Raw genomic sequence first — 10,635 nt, forward strand, 5'->3', positions numbered from 1 at the left:
CTCAAGGATAGAGAATAGAAATTACAAAACAACTGAGGCACTGCAAAATTATCAAAGGAACAAGTGGTATCCTTTGGAAAAAAAGGGGTGATAACAAAATGTGAAACACGTGTCATCAGAGTATAAGTGCCCTCGAATGGAGAATCGGTCACTATTATAAGCACTAGTGACATACTGATTGGGATGAATGAAATGTGGCTTCGGCTAAACTACTACATTAAGTTGTATGACTCGAGTACCAGTACTTGGACTAAATTATATACTATCTATCAAAAATACTAATCACCTTATGGTTGTGCTAGGGTTTCTTATAGGGGCAACCTAAAGTATGGATGATCTAACGGCAGGTGTAGATATGGTGCAACATGTTAAATATGTTGGAATAGAATCATTTGTGTGTGAATAGTTGAGAGTAAACAGAGGATGACATGAGTAAACCCTAAAAGGGTGGAAGTGGATAAGAGAAGTACAAGCGTAAGAGAAAATCAACTGACGCTATCATATGTAAATGGAAAGGCTTAAACTTCTAACGAGATCCTATAAGGGATGGATGCGATCATACCAGCGCTAATGCATCGGACCCCATCAGAACTCCGAAGTTAAGAATGCTTAGGATTGAGTAGTGCTACGATGAAAGTATATGTTATATCAACGGGACAGAGGAACTCTCCATATATTTGGTATAAGATCCGGAGGAAGGTTTTAGTTCACATTTGAGAATGAATGTTCTAACGGGGGAAGGATGTTACCCCCCTGTACTTTTGTACCTTGGAATGCTTCTTAAGCTTCTGGGAAGGCTCTTAAGTTTCTTAGAAGTCGTCATGTGAGTCGAATAATCTATAACTATATCAAATAATCCTAAGGAAAGGAGAAGGAGATACTCCATAATAGAGAAGAGTAGAAATAGGGTTATAAGATTCCGAAAGAAGTTGGAGGTCAAGTTGTGAGTCGTAGGACTCGACTTACTTGTGAAAGCTATTACTTGGGACATTTTACATACTAAGCTACTTGATTACACATCGAGCTTTCGTAGCAAGGATTGCATAGGTTCTTAAAGTGAGACGAGGTTGCGAACCCACGGAAAAAGTGAAAGGAGGTGTAGCACCTACTCGGAAGAAAATAGGTGATGCACCTACTTGGAAAAAAGCATGTGATGCACCTACTTGGACCAAGTGGGTCATGCACCTACTTGAGGTGGGTCCCATGCTACCACGTGGCGGCTTTGGGTTTGATGCATAGATGAGGTGGCGCCCTAGGGGGCTGTCATGTATCACCCCTAGGGGATGCCACATGTCACCCCTAGGCGATGCCATATGTACCAACCTAAGGAAAAGTTGGAGAAATACTAGAGAGACATGGGAGAGTAGCTACGATTGTAGCTAGGCCAAGGTAAGGCCTCCATTTTCACTCTGTGAATTAATTATTTAAGATATCCTATAGTTATATATCAGTGTTTAATAATTTAAAATCTCATTTTGGGTTAGCAAGGAACAGATACAAACAGTCCATTAATTTTCAGCATGTTAAGAGAACTTCCGAGATAAGTTTTAGCAAGTTTTAGCAAGGTATGGCTTGGTTCTGTTATCCCATGGTTTGGTAAGGGTTTTGAAATTATATTAATGTTTTGATAATGTAAATTTATTATTTTTAGCCGCAACAAATGGATAGCAAATAGCTACGACATTTCACCCACAATTAAGGAACTTCCGAGGTGGGTTTTGGCATATTTTGGCCAATTTCGAGTAAGGTAATGTCCTTTATTTCAATTTGGAGTTTATGGTGTGGTTATGGAGTGCATTACACGGCTTTTATGTGTCACGACCCAACCCTGTAAGCTGCGACTAGGTCCCGACCTGGACCCCTCGTATACCCAACTACCAGCTGTGATCAAATTGAACTGTAAATTCAACATTATATAATAGAGCCCCATTGGGCGACAACATTTTCATAAACCTATAGCCCTTTTCTTTTATATCACAACATGACAGGGCGCGCAAGCCGACAAGGCTGCCATAACATAAGAACATATATCATATATCACATAGACCCAGTTGAATCAAACTGACATACACAACCTACATATACATGTCTGCAGACCTCTAAAAATATAAATGACAATATATGGCGGGATAAGGCCCCCACCGTACCCCTGAATAAACAAAACACTTTTTATAAGTCAGTGGACAGTATCAAAACTAGGCCCCGATATAATGGAGCCTCTTCTAACTGAGCTGAATGGAATCCTAAGTTGACGGACTCCCAAAACTTGTATCGATACCTGCGGGCATGAAACGCATCCCCCCGAGAAAGGGGGTCAGTACAATATATGTACTGAGTATATAAAACATAACATGATACAACTGGAAGCATATCTGAATTAGAGAAGCAGGGGAACAATTTATCAAATCACGAACATGTACCTGTACTCTGTGAATCATAAAAACATGCATGCTCACATTTTCAATATAGCCGGCCCTTTCAGGGGTCCGGTGAATTATATATGTAGTATCAGGCCCCAGGCCATCATGTATAGTATCAGTATCAGTATCAGTATCAAGCCCCAGTCCATCATGTATATTATCAGTATCAGTATCAGGCCCCAGGCCATCATGTATAGTATCAGTATCAGTATCAGGCCCCAGGCCATCATATATATACGTACGGATGCCGTCCCTCTAGCGAGGAACTCGGTGAACAATGCAGTGAATTGCACGAATCTGTTAACCGGCCCAGGACTCGAAGAAAAAGTGTTACAGTATACACGAGTAGATTAGTGAGAAACCAAACACAGTTTAAATCATTATCCAAGACTCAACTATATAAGAGGACTAAGTTATTGTATAAGAATTCGAGTAACAGTATAGTCATTCTAGCAGCCCTCTAAATGCCATTAGGGGCTATACTAATTATATCTCGAGGTTCGTAGATATATACCAAAGTAAGACTATTTACTTAAGAGTTCTAGAGAAATAGTTTGACTATTATAGGAATTCAATACTTAGAAGTAATTAAGAGATATTTCAGAAAGGAGTTACCTTAGATTTCAGATCAGATTCAACTTACAACTAAAACAAGGACATGCCCAAAAGAAGAAAGAGAACAAGCTCTATATGGTCTGTACTTTCCTTCAGGTGATCTTCATATATACATTTCGTACCCGGCCCTTCATGGGGCTCGGTGAACCACTATGGCATCGTAATCTCATTTTCGTATCAAATACATCTCAGTGGAAATGAGAGATAGCTTCCCACACATTACATTATGACACATAGAAGCCCTACTAGGGAATACTTAACCCTTACAGTAACTCTAATACTGAACACTGGATAGGGATTCTGAGGCATACTCAGAATTATGGGAATGGAATTATCCCCGCACTTCATATACAATCCACTTAAGGCCAAACATTGCCAAAAGGAAAGAAAGATAGCTATACGAACATATACCAAAACATGCCAAGAGAAAGCTTTACATACCTTGTCTGAATTATTGCTTATCCTGCTTGCCTCGCCGTTCTTTGAACCTATTCAACATGAAAGTAGTATGAATATCAATGCCTTTTACTTTCCAGTACCCTAGGTTACATCTTACTATTAATGGAATATATTTCCTTAGTCGTTTCCCCGACTAGTTCTGTTATTCGCTAAGGCGTCGACGAAAATTGGGCAGCACCTCCCCTATAATGTGCCCTATATAAATATACAATTAGGTCCTTAATACCTACAGCCAACCAACAACAACAACCTGCATCAATTCACACCAAAAATATACAACATAAACTCCGAATGACTTATGCAAAAATACGGTAGCACAATAGGGCGTCTAGCCTTTATTTTGTAACCCCTTTCATTATACGCAACGAGGGGTGGTGTGGATTAAACTAGCAGCACCCTAACACACATAAGAACATATTTAGTCCCTGCAACAACACATCAAACCCCTGCTTCATCACCTCACACGAACAACACTATCCTTCGACGACAATTTAACTATAGCGATTCCAATTTAGTTTATTTCGAACGTCGAGCATTTGTACAACGTTCTTAAACTTCCAGCAGCATACAAGGGGTGTAATACACCATATAACAATACCATAAACTCCAATTTAAAATGAAAGTCCTTACCTTACGTTAAACTTGTCAAACTCGCCAAAACTATCAAAATGCGAAATCTGGACAGCCCACTGTCTTATTTTGTCGCTTAATTTCAGAGAGGTAATTGAGGAAAACAGGATTTGTGGCCTCAATGAAATTTGTATACATGGGTATCAAGGTCGCAAAAAAATTTGAATTACCCCTACAGCAATTTTGTACGAAAATATATGCCCAAAATACTCACAGCTGTCTGTGTAGGATTTCCAAAACAAAATCTGAGCAGTACCTCCTTAACACTTCATCACCCTTTTTCGAGAAGCTAAAAGAAAAAATGGATTTGTAAGTCTAAATGAAAGTTATATACCCATGAAATACCTTTCCAAAACATATTAAATAACTCTAAATGAATCTGTACACAAGAAGCTATACCAATATTACTAACAACAGTCCCTTCCAAAAACGGGTTGGTTAATTAGTTCTTAAAATTTTCTCCTTCAACTTTCTCTTATTTCTTTCCAAGTGTAAACTGCAACACAGTTCCGTAGGCATCCTAAGACACATGTATACACCCCCACATGGTTGAAAAACATTGTAGATAATTAATTCACGGAGGAAAATTGAAGAACTCACCTCAAAGTCTTCAAACCATGTCTACCTCTTCCTCTCACGTTTTCTCTCTATTTTGGTTGCTGGAGTTTCAGCTTCAAATGGAATAAGAATGACTTAATAGTCATCCAAATCCACATATATACCCCTTTTTAGAAGGTGCCACATGGCAGCCCCTTAGGGGTGACACATGGTCGCCCCTTAGGACGCCACCTAGGCTCATGCGGCCTATCACACGCCACCACATGGCAGCGGGGTCCACCCCCCCAAGCAGGTAGGTGAGTCACCTGCTTGCTTGTTACCTGCTTGCTTCACTTTCGTAAGTTCGGAAACTAGTTTTTGCTTCCTCTCGTAGGTTCGTAATCTCGTCTTGTTTTAAGAGCCTATGTAACCCATGCTACACAAGCTTGGCATGTAATCAAGTAACTCACGTATGTAAGACTTCCACATTAGTAGCTTATGTGGATAAGTTGAGTCCAACGACTCGTTACTTGGCCTCCAACTCCTTTCGACTTCTCTTGACCCTATTTCCAACCTTCCATACCATGAGGTGTCACATTCTCCCTTCTTAGAGTTGTTCAATAGGGTCGTAACTTGAGTGGATCACATACTAGCTTCTAAGTAACTTAAGGAACCTTCCGAGTTCAAAGATATGGGGTGTAATATCCTTCCCCCCTTTAGAACATTCATCCCCGAATGTTAAATACAACTTCCTTTAAGACTCTATAAAAAATTAAAGAGGGGTTCTTTTCCTTTATGCTAGCACATACATTTCCATCTATATTATTAACATACGAGTGCTCAAGAGTTGGAATTACCTGTAGACATCGGTTACAGGTGCAAATACTTATGTTTCATCTTCTCTTTAGTTTCCTCGGCCATCCTCTTTCTGGTTTTGGTTTTTCCACCGTATCTCAATGGAAGGCATGTCTTTAGTCTACAATCTTCTAGTTTGCCGATCTAAGAGGGCGATAGGTTTTGCTTCACGAGATTTCATCTCCTGGTCCTCATCCATAGAATATACCCTGGGTGGCTCGTCAGTATCTTTGCGAAGTATTCCTATATGATGGACTGGGCGTACAGTTTCCAAATAAGGTGGTAAGCTCAACTTACTAGCTGTGTTGCCCACCTTATGATCAACTTGATACAGTCTAATATATTTTGGGTTAAGTTCCCTTTTTTGGATGACTCCGTTATGAACATCCAATTATCAATTTGAACCCTGAATATTGATGTCGATTATCTGTATATCATTCCTGCCGACTCTAGGCTTTCAGTCAATAGTTTGCTTAATCCTGTCTGGCCTACCAGCTTAGTCTCTTCCCCATCAGGGAGACTTATAGGCTCTTCCTTACGACATCTTGTAGGCGGTCATATGGATACTGAAATGGTAGCCCTTTTCGTAGGCAAACCTAATAATTGGTGGATGATAGTCCTAGCTACACCTAAAGCCAACCTCATAAGCTCGCAATATATTTTCTAGCAGTTGATAGTATGCTCAGTCTATTTAGTAGCTCGAGGGAGAAATGCGGTACTAAGACCTGTCTGTGCTCCTAGTCTCTTCTTGGGCTGATGTCAAGGCGTTAATTATAACTGAAGTCCTTTTATCTGGGATATTAGATAAGGAAACCTCACGGAACCTTACTACTTACTTTTCATATAACTTCACCTAATTTTAGCGGCACAGGTGGTCTTGCTTGGAAGCAAATGAGCTGATTCGTTAGCCTACTCACAATAAACCATATAGCACCCTACTCTTAAAGAGTACAAAATAGGTTCATAATGACGTTGATAATTTCCATTAGCCTCGTATAGTCCTTCTCGACTCTTTTCAGAACTTTAACTGGCATTCGATCTTTTGGGTCCTGCTTTTTGACCCTCAGAGTTTGCTACCAAGTGGTGTCAAAATTCCCTCGCCCACTAGACCATATAGCCATTCTGCAGTTTCCCTCTCATTAACTAGCTCTATGTTAAAGAGTTGTGGCATTCGAGTGCGTCATCAATTAGCAATTAGCTAATCCTTCTTATTTTGCTTAAGCCTTTGTTACAATTTCCTTAACGTATCTTATAATACTCTGGGTACATAATCTTGTATCGTTTCTCCGTCACTAGTTCAGATTCCTCTATCTCGCGCAATCATACCAGCACTAACGCATTAAGTTCCATCAGAATTTTAAAGTTAAGTGTGCTGGGGTGAGAGTAATACTGGGATGGGTGACCTCCATGGGAAGTCTTCGTGTCGCATTTTATTGTAACCTTTTCCACGAGGTGCGGGCACTCAACTTAGCTCCAAATTTACCTTAGCGTTGTCTCGCGAGTCTTTATGTTTCGCCTTGTCCTTCCCACTGTTATCTTGTAACTAGTATCGGCGTAGACCTTAAGCTCTACGATCTTCTATTCACTTTGTGTTCTCCTCATTTTCTACCATAGGAGGCTTTCTATTCCTTTTTCTTTGGTTATTTATCTATCGCAACATTATTTGCGACTAACTATATAGCCAACATTTTGGCTTTTGGTCTAGTATGTTGTCATTATCCGTTGTAATGTCTCTTAAGTTAGTTGATACCCTTCCATGGTTACCCTCCTTTGTTTCTATACGCAGTTGCCTTCTAGTGTTATGTTGTTCAGGGTCTCGTTACAACCTTCTTGACACTGCCTTATGTAGCATTCTGGCTTTCGTTCAACTACTGGTGGCTTCCAGACCTTTCTAAGTTGGTTTGGCAGGATATCTCATTGAAGTTTAGACATCCATCTCAAATATATTCCCATATCGATTGCCTTCACCTTACTTTCGCCATTTTCTCATTAACTTCCCCCCTTTAGAGGGTACTCGTACTTTCCGATGTTTGTACTTGTAGTCGTTCCAATTTCCATTAGGCAGTGCTAGTATTCTGACGACAACTATTCTAGGTTTTCTCAAAGTAGTGGTTTTGTCCCAACCTATATCCTTTGCTTCTTGGGGCGAATAGAAGTTGCGTCATTTGTTCCTTAAGTTTTCCATCCTCGTCCCTTAAGGGTTCCACTATTTTTGGGGCGACGTTGTGTACACGCGTCATTTTTTTGAATCATAAACCCTATGCTCTTATTGCGTTCTCAACGTAGGCCTTTAACTTAGTCAACGCGTACTATGTGCGTCTGACTAGTGGTTCCACTTTATCCCTGTATACTCATATCACACTGTTCAATTCATACTTACATATCCCCCTTTTAATTCTTATTCGTGTTCCGTCCCTGCCATTTCTTTGAGGAGCTTCTATTCAAAGATCTTTCCCCAATTTGTCGGTGGAGAACTATAAATGGTTATCATAAATCATTTTCCAATCATTGTTGGAAGAAATCAAAACCTCTTACACATCACAGTACTTCTTTTAGTACTTGACCTACCTGGTTCCCTTCTGAGTTTATCCTCGAGTTATGAACAACTCGTCTAATTTACAATTAGGAGTTGAGGGCTTGGTATTTTTAAAAAGAGTGAAGCTCAATTACTGGACATCTTACCCTTCCGCCTGGGCTTCTCCTCCCCTTTTTTTTTCCTACAATACAATTACGGTTGGAGATACTGTGGTCTGAATTGTACTGCTCAGACAGACTTTTGTTTTTTCGAAATAAAGTTCCCCAAGTAAAGAGGGTGTCCCTTATTGACGACATGAAGAGTACCTCTTACAACTTTACTTTAGCATAATACGGGTAGTCGGTATCAATTTCCCAGACATGTTATAAAGCTACGTTTTATTCCCTTTTCCTTGTTCTGGGAAAATTTTGACAGAGTTTCCTCTACACTTCTTACTATCTCAAAATCTGCACGCAGAAAATACCAACAATGCCTCATAGGGCCAACATATATACATACATATCATATCACAGTCGCACAGGGCTTTCAATGTCATCTCATATCGCAGCCACACAGGTCTTTCAATGTTAACAATAATATAAAAATACTGGACTTACCTCATATGTCCAACTTCAAACAGCATCTGTTGCACTTTCTGTCTGCTTTTCTTTCAGGTTTCAACTTTATAATTCAATACCTTACCCGACGGATATCTTCTGTGGCTTTAGTTTACTTACTTATATGCTTTGTAACTTTCCATGTCGTCAATTACTTTCCTCTGTTGGTGTCTTCCTTCTGTTAAGATCCAAGGTTAGTATAAGGAATTTACTATGACTCGGATCTAAAGCACGATCTCAGATGTAGAAGAAAGGTAACATCCTAAATGTCCTGTAGCTTCCTGTTTATAGATGTGGCGTGCAACACATCGATAACCAAGACTCTACCAGACACGGTCTGCAGACAATCCAAGGACGAACTGCTCTGATATAACTTCTATCACGACCCAACCCCGTAGGCCACGATGGGGGCCCGACCTGGACCCCCCGTATACCCAACTACCAGCTATGATCAAATTGAACTGTAAATAAAACAACATTATATAACAGAGCCCCATTGGGCGACAACATTTTCAGAAACCTGTAGCCCTTTTCGTTTATATCACAACATGACAAGGAGCGCAAGCTGACAAGGCTGCCATAACATAATAACATATATCATATATCACATAGACCCAGTTGAATCAAACTGACATACACAACCTATATATACATGTCTGCAGACCTCTAAAACTATAAATGACAAAATATGGTGGGACAGGGCCCCCGCCATACCCCTGAATAAACAAAACACTTTTTATACGTCAGTGGACAGTATCAAAACTAGGCCCTGATATAATGGAGCCTCTTTCAGCTGAGCTGAATGGAATCCTAAGCTGACGGACTCCCAAAACCTATATCGGTACCTGCAGGCATGAAATGCAGCCCCCCAAGAAAGAGGGTCAGTACGACATATGTACTGAGTATATAAAACATAACATGATACAATTGGAAACATATCTGAAGTAGAGAAGCAGGGGAATAATTTATCAAATCACGAATATGTACCTATACTCTGTGAATCATAAAAACATGCATGCTCACATTTTCAATATAGCCGGCCCTTTTAGGGGTCCGGTGAATCATATATGTAGTATCAGGCCCCAGGCCATCATGTATAGTATCAGTATCAGTATTAGTATCAGGCCCCAAGCCATCATGTATAGTATTAGTATCAGTATTAGGCCACAGGCTATCATGTATAGTATCAGTATCAGTATCAGGCCCCAGGCCATCATATATATACGTATGGATGTCGGCCCTCTAGATAGGGACTCGGTGAATAATGTAGTGAATTGCACGAATCTGTTAACCAGCCCGGGACTCGGAGAAGAAGTTTTATAGTATACACGAGTAGATTAGTGAGAAACCAAACACAGTTTAAATCGTTATCCAAGACTCAACTATATAATAGGACTAAGTTATTTTCTAAGAATTCGAGTAATAGTATAGTCATTCTAGCCGCCCTCTAAATGCCATTAGGGGCTACACTAAATATATCTCGAGGTTCGTAAACATATACCAAAGTAAGACTATTTACTGAAGAGTTCTAGAGAAACAGTTTGACTATTATAGGAATTCAATACTTAGAAGTAATTAAGAGATGTTTCAGAAAGAAGTTACCTCAGAGTTCAGATCAGATTCAACTTACCACTAAAACAAGGACATGCCTAAAAGAAGAAAGAGAACAAGCTCTATATGGTCTGTACTTTCCTTCAGGTGATCTTCATATATACATTTCGTACCCGGCCCTTCATGGGGCTCGGTGAACCACTATGGCATCGTAATCTCATTTTCGTATCAAATACATCTCAATGGATATGAGAGATAACTTCCCACACATTACATTCTGACACATAGAAGCCCTACTAGGGAATACTTAACCCTTACAGGAACTCTAATATTGAACAGTGGATAGGGGTTATGAGGCATACTCAGAATTCTGGGAATGGAATAATCCCCACACTTCATATACAATCCACTTAAGGCTAAACATTGCCAAAAGGAA

General features: G+C 39.9%; 1 pseudogene; it reads left to right on the forward strand.

Moving 5' to 3' along the window:
- Positions 1–6,828: 6,828 nt before the first annotated feature.
- On the forward strand, positions 6,829–6,948 carry LOC129904752 (5S ribosomal RNA; annotated as a pseudogene).
- Positions 6,949–10,635: the final 3,687 nt, after the last annotated feature.

The sequence above is a fragment of the Solanum dulcamara genome, chromosome 9 (genome assembly GCF_947179165.1).
Source record: "Solanum dulcamara chromosome 9, daSolDulc1.2, whole genome shotgun sequence".
Taxonomy (NCBI): Eukaryota; Viridiplantae; Streptophyta; class Magnoliopsida; order Solanales; family Solanaceae; genus Solanum; species Solanum dulcamara.